The sequence below is a fragment of the Misgurnus anguillicaudatus genome, chromosome 2, assembly GCF_027580225.2.
Source record: "Misgurnus anguillicaudatus chromosome 2, ASM2758022v2, whole genome shotgun sequence".
Lineage (NCBI taxonomy): Eukaryota > Metazoa > Chordata > Actinopteri > Cypriniformes > Cobitidae > Misgurnus > Misgurnus anguillicaudatus.
The window spans coordinates 7,333,851-7,340,727 of record NC_073338.2 but is presented as its reverse complement, the minus strand read 5'-3'; the positions used below and the strand labels follow the sequence as shown (position 1 = coordinate 7,340,727).

The 6,877-nt window shown below is 37.9% G+C and overlaps 1 long non-coding RNA gene across 1 annotated transcript; it reads right to left on the bottom strand.

The window, feature by feature from the left end:
• Positions 1-1,880: 1,880 nt before the first annotated feature.
• LOC141367259 (uncharacterized) lies at positions 1,881-3,286 on the bottom strand. The gene is made up of 2 exons (XR_012371552.1): positions 3,018-3,286; positions 1,881-2,558 (listed from the first exon to the last, which is right to left on the bottom strand). It is a non-coding gene; the product is annotated as an uncharacterized lncRNA (long non-coding RNA).
• Positions 3,287-6,877: the final 3,591 nt, after the last annotated feature.

Genomic DNA, 6,877 nt, shown 5'->3' with positions numbered 1-6,877 from the left:
TTACATTTTTGTAAGAGTAAGCTATATAATCTTAATTTATATCAAAGTATTCACCTTATTCCGCCACGCCCCTTTTTAATTCTTCGCTCTTCCGCATTTTGTCAACCGACTTCCGCTGCTAATATGGCACAGTGCATTCGGTGGTTAGTTTGGTGGTTTGAAGATTGTTTGTAGTTCACTATAACTTTAGTGAATGACAAATATTGCTACTGCTGTAAATGTTTTAAATTAGGAGCACGGTTAAAACTTCATACGACGCTCGGATAGTCTTATATTGTCCCATCAATCGTCTCGTGGTTAGACGATATGAAGCGGTCGTAGGGTTGCCAACTTTCTGAAATGGAAATAAGGAACGCCGGGGGGTGGGTGGGGGGATTTTGAAAAAAAAAAAACTTAAATGAAGACTTCTGGTGAAAATAGTGGAAACGAATTAATAAATTTAGATACATATATTTCATACAACTTCTTAGGCCTAAATATTTAATGAATAGCAAAGTATGCCTAATAAGTATACAAGACTGAACCACATAGATGTGAAATATAAAGGCTATCATGATCATTTTACCAACACCATGGTTTTATTTAAGTTTATAATACGCCCTCTTCAAAGACCCCACCCCTTTTTAAACCTTGAGCTATCTAAATCCATAATTATTTAATAAGAAACCCATCAGAAAAGATTGACACATTATGAGACGAGGGGGAGCGGGACACAGGAAATAGGGAGAGCACTGGAGAGATAGTACAGGTTTAGCCTATCACTTTCTTATCAACTGTATTTGAGTTTTAAAAATCCACATAATTACATACCATATGAGCCTCTGGAGATGACTGACGGACAATGAACCTTGACATAGCTCCATCCTGTGCCCGCAGCCTCTCACTCCTCTTGTGATTATCTCCTCATGCGTGCTGCTTTATATCACACACTCCGCCGTGACAAACAGAAAAAACGCGACGGCATATGGTACAATTGGCCTTGTATTCATTGCCCCTCACGCATTCCAGCCACAGGTAATCATTTTCCCATTCAATTTTATATTTTTGTGCTCGTTTCTTTTTCGCCAGCTGCTCGGATGCAGTCATTTTTACATTTCCCGCTGTTGACACTTGTCGTCATCGTTGCTATGATACGTGACATCACAATGACTGAAACGACCAATTAAAAGGGCATTCCCTGATGGGGCTGCAAGATGTTAAAAACGCTGCGCTGATCATAGACGAACAGAGGGAGAAATTACCGCACCGTCAGGGTTTTCTTATACAAATGACGCGGTCTTCGTTCATGGCTGACATATTAGAAGCTATGTGTCTGTCATATATTTGCACTGAATTAATTTTCATAAAATACGGAACAAACTGCGTTCCGTATCAGTTCAATACGGAACAAGAATTTTATGTGTCAAATACGGGACGATTCCGTATTATACGGAACGGTTGGCAACCCTAAGCGGTCGCGGCAAGTAACCTGGCATATTTAATTACCTCGTCCTGTCAGGAGTTGATGGAGCAGCATTGAAAATTATTAAAAGTATGTCTACCAATATTTACACAGTGATTTCGTCTTTTTTAAAGCAAATGTGCACCTTAGCCAGTCCAATAACTATTTCGTTTTTTTGTGGTACCATGATAGAATTCATTTGCAAACTTGCCAACACTTATTCCTTCAAATCAGGAGACTTAAATCATTTTAAGTGGAATCTACAAAGCTCACATATGGTTTAAGAAATTACTTACAGATAATATCTGATCACACTGTAAAGGTTTATATAACTGCATGACAGGTTACATCTGATCACATAGTAAATGTTTAATATAACTGCATGACAGGTAACAGCTGATCACATAGTAAAGGTTTAATGTAACTGCACAACATCTGATCACATTGTAAATGTTTAATATCACTGCATGACATCTGATCACATATGAAGGTTTAATGTAACTTTACAACAGGAAAAGCAAGACCACCCTGCAATAAATTAAGACACAGCTTTATCGGAGTCATCAGGAGCTGATCCCAAGTGTTTATCTGGAAGCTGTTGGTGTATGTACTGGTAAAGTGCTTGGCGACTGTGTAATGGATGCAATATCAACCCTGTGTAAAGCTGACAAAGATGGTTGTTTCTCAGCAGAGATATGTACATTTGTGCCAGCTCAACACATTGAAGCAGTATCTCGGACAGGGTTTACAGGACTAGGATTTAATTATATTAGGACATTTTAGTTTTTACAAACAAACCCTAAACAAGACTGGTGCGCATCTTGTGACAAAACAATGGCACTTATATATGTTGAGGTATGTCAGTAAAAGGTGTTTTTAAATTATTGTAGCTCAAATATGCATTTTAGCCTGGGACCAGGATAAGCCCTGTCAGGGAAACTGCACCATTGTTTTCCCATATCAGATGTAGGTTGCTTCAGGTTGAGTTGTGATTTTAAAGTGTAGTTGTGGTCAGAGATGGATGGATCCTCCCATTGTGTTTCTGCATCACAGTTTAGGAACATGTTGATTGTATCATCCTCACAGTTGTCCACTGCATCACTACACATCAATGCATCTGTGAAAACAATATAACCATAAACAGTTTTATGTTAGTATTTAAAATAAACTTGCATCAGGAGAATTAATATAAATAGCACCCATACTTAAACAGAACAGTGTGTAAGAGAGAGATGCATTAAAAAGAGACAGTAACATTATACACACAGCCTTTAACTTCAGTGTTAAATAATACGTTGTTTAATAGGTCATTATCAATATCTGAATGAGGAATGAACTGACATTCTAGCATCTGAAATCTCAGTAACTTGTAGGAATCACGTGGGCTACTGTAAGAATGCAATGTACTAATATCTCGTTGTACTATCGTAAATATAAAAATATAGGTGGACAATTAAAACCATTCAAATAGTTGCATTTTATAAACTAACCTTACTGATCTTAAGTGTATTTGTAGAACGGACTTCACAAATCTAACTTTAGGCGAACGAGCACAAAGTTAGCTAAGATAGCTTACCTGAAACTGGCCACCTTTTCAACACCCGGCGTGGTTTAAAGTTACCGGAACATCGTAGTCGAACCATTACTTGGGATAAGGGTGTTCCTCAGTCGGCTTCCCGTCCGTTAAAATTGGTAAGAAACAAACATAAAGGAGCTTGAGTGAGCTTTTTAAGTTTAACGCGTCGCCTTCAGTCACTGCTTCAGCTGCTCATCGTCTATGCGGCCGGAAGAACGTTGACAAAATGAGCGAAATGGCGCCGCCCTTGTTGTCGTGAAAAATAAGGTGAATAAACTCACATTCTTTTCTTCCCCATCCCTACCCCCCAAGAGTGTGGAGGAACAGGAGGAGGAGGAGGAGGAGGAGGATCGCCCATCAAATTCTTCTGCACACATGAACACAGTTCAGTAATGTACATTAAATTCCAGACTGTAATTGTGTTGAATTTAGGTTAAACATTATGTAATTGTAATGCATTTTCAGTTGCCAGCAAAGGAGTTGTATAGGATTCATCTTCTAAAACAAATAGAAAAGACTAACAAAGAAATGATGTACTTGGATCGCCAGATCCTAAAATCCGATCTGGAAATTGAAATCCTAAAACACAAGCTAGAGGTGAGTGTATGGTTGGGGGTAAATTGTAGGAAGTTTTGGAAGAACGCTGTAATCTAATGGTTGCTTTTGAATTTGTAGGAAATAAAGAAGACCAAATAAATTGTGATTTGTCTTTATTCTTTTTTTTGGAATGTTGGTGGTTAATTTAAGAGAAAGAATTGCAGCATATTAGATCTCGAAGTACCCTTCCATCCTGGAAATCTGCAGGATGGATGGGGTCTTCCTCCGGGTCTTGTATGTGTAGGGCAGGGTGTTGTTCCCCTCTAATTATAGCAATATTATGGAGAACTACACATGCCACAATTATGTCGCAGGCCCTTTCAGGGGTGACCCTAAGGTGACGTAGGCACTGGAAACGTGCTTTCAACAGGCCTATGGTCATCTCCACCCGGGCTCTCGTCCTGCAGTGTGCCACATTAAAGCGCTGCTGTGGGCCTTGGTCAGGTTCTGGGTAAGGGGTTAAAAGTGTTGGCTGGCATGGGTAACCCCTATCCCCCAGGAGAAAGCCATCAATATCTCCTGTTAAAGGAGCGGTGAATCAAAAACTCAATTTTAACTTGATAATTTGTTATATAAGAGGTCATCATACTTAAATGAACATCCTGCAAGTTTCAGAACTGAAAACGTCCGTGCTACTGAAATATAACCGTCTTTGGCACCAAGCCAGCTAAAAACTCCAGTCTAAAATTCGGAAATCTATGACGTCAAAGTAGAATTGAAACACCTCCCCATAACCAAAAGGACAAGTCTACTTTTGTAGCCCCGCCCACAGCTTCGCGTGACACGTGTGTCTCAGTAAGTAAACATGTCTTTAAAGATTGACAAATTTAACCAAAATGACTTTTTAAATACATTTTTTCTGAGAGACTTTTATTTTGACGCGGTGATCTGTTATGATACCATGGAAACGCATTTTCACAACCGCGTGGGAACAACCATGGGAACAACACAGAAGCTAAATACTTCAATTCGGAGGCTTGGAACTTAACATGAGAAATATGCTTGGATAAAGTTTGCTTTTGAAGAAGTTCCAGCTCGTGTGGGGAGCGTTTGTTAACGTTGTGGACATGGATTCATTTGTAAAGAAGTCGATGCTGGATTTGCAGAGAGACTCAGAAGCACCACTTATATTGGATCTGACAACAATGACACAGCAGTATAATTCACAGTAAGACATTTTACTTTATTTAAGTTACTGCGTTTCACTATTGCTTTGTTAAAAGAGATTGCTTGTTGTAACATCCGTGTCTAAATACGTTTGTTGACTGTTTTAATTTACTAAAAACATTAAACGATTAATAAAGGTACAACACTTAACAATACGACTGTAATTTAAAGGTAGAAATATACAAAGTTAGTTATAAGGAAGGATTTATCAACCGCAGTTTAGATTCTGATGCCCGTTTACTGTGTTGTATACGGTAATTTAGGCAAGTTCCGTTTGAAAGGTCAAACACTCAACAAAGCTTATTTTTTATCATATAACTGTGGTATTTAACATTACGTCAATGTAAAAGCGACCTCACAAGCACAATAGAAATATACAAAGTTATTGATAAGGATTTATTAGCCGCAGTTTAGATTCGGATGCACGCTTACTGTGTTTTATACGATAATTTAGTCACGTCGAGTTTTGTTTCTACTTTAATATACGTATTGTCATTTATGTGTATCATGTTTAGCACCCAGAATCTTTTGTGTCTCAAACATATTTGTGTTCGGCTGCTATTTTTATCACATTAATGTTTTTAAAACATTTCCCTACATGTAATGACGGGGAATGAAGCTGTCCAATCATAGCAGTGGGTGTTTACGTTCAGGTCTTCAATGCGGCCCGCCCCTTCAAACGAACCATTTCTCAAGACAGCCACTAATCCATGTTACAAAATAGCGTATTACTTATTGCTTTTGATGTTTTTGAATGTAAAAACAACGCGAAATGCATAAGTAGACATCAATCAACGTCATAAAGCAATAAAATCGACCAATTCACGGCCCCTTTAAAAAGTTCACATTGCTTTAGTATTGCATAGAAGTACATGTGCATTGCATACATTGAAATATGTCTATAGGGCATACATTTACTTACCACGTTCCAGTCTGTTGCTCAGGCTTGACTCACGATACATTCGTGAGTCATGAACTGAGCCGGGCCACTTTGCCTCAACGTTGGTAATGATGCATGTAGCATCACATATCTTTACAGTGGAAAGAATGAGACATGAGTTTACAGTATTGCTATGTAGTGTTTAACCATCAGAGGCGGTCACTACTTAAGTATTTTTACTTTCTACATAAAAGTACATTTTCAAGTATTTGCATTTTTTCAGTGTTTTTCTTTGGAAGACATACATTCCAAAGCATATGATCATAATTGTTACTCAACTTTAAGTTTTTGGCTCATATTTAAGTACATTAAACATCTAGGGGTTTTTTTACTTTAAAAAGTACTTTTGTACTTTTACTCAAAAAAGTGAAAGTGATTTTTATGTGATTAGGTATTTAATCAATTTTAAAATGCAGTATAAAAGGAATACACAGTATGACTCTATGCTTTAGAATGTAGTGAACATTTTTTTAGTAAAGTAATTTTTTCCCCCCAAGACAAACACTCTGATAAAGCACAGATGAAAAAAATTTACTCAAAGTACTCCAATAGTGTTCGCCTCTGTTAACCATAAACTCAGTGTAATTTAATGTGTACCTGCACATTAATACTGTGGATTGACTTTCTGTTCACATAGTCTGCCTCATTTTCAGTTAGTGCAATGATGGGTATATGTGTACCATCAATGCACCCAACCACATTGGGAAATCCTGCAGGTAATTTTAATTATTACGTTCAGAGCAAGGTTACTGAACATAATTTGTCCTAATTTAAAGATTTAAACTGATTACAACAGTACTAACCAGCAATCCTGTGAAACTCCTCTTTGATGGTTCTCAGGGGTTTATGTCCAGGAAACAGGACAAAAATGGGAAGAAAGCGCTTGAGAGCGAGACACACTTTTCTTACTGCTCTGCATACAGTAGCCTTACTAATATGCTCCGCATCCCCGATATTATACAAAAAACTTTCATTTGCAAAAAAACGTAAAGCTGCACAAAGTATCTGCTCGGATGTAAGAGCACGGCCACGGTGGGTGATATTAGTAATGTGAGGATGGATGAGACTATGAATATATTTAATTGACTGCAACGAAAAACGGTAACGCTCAAACAAAAACGTACTGTATGGGGATATGACAAAAAATCCAGTCTGG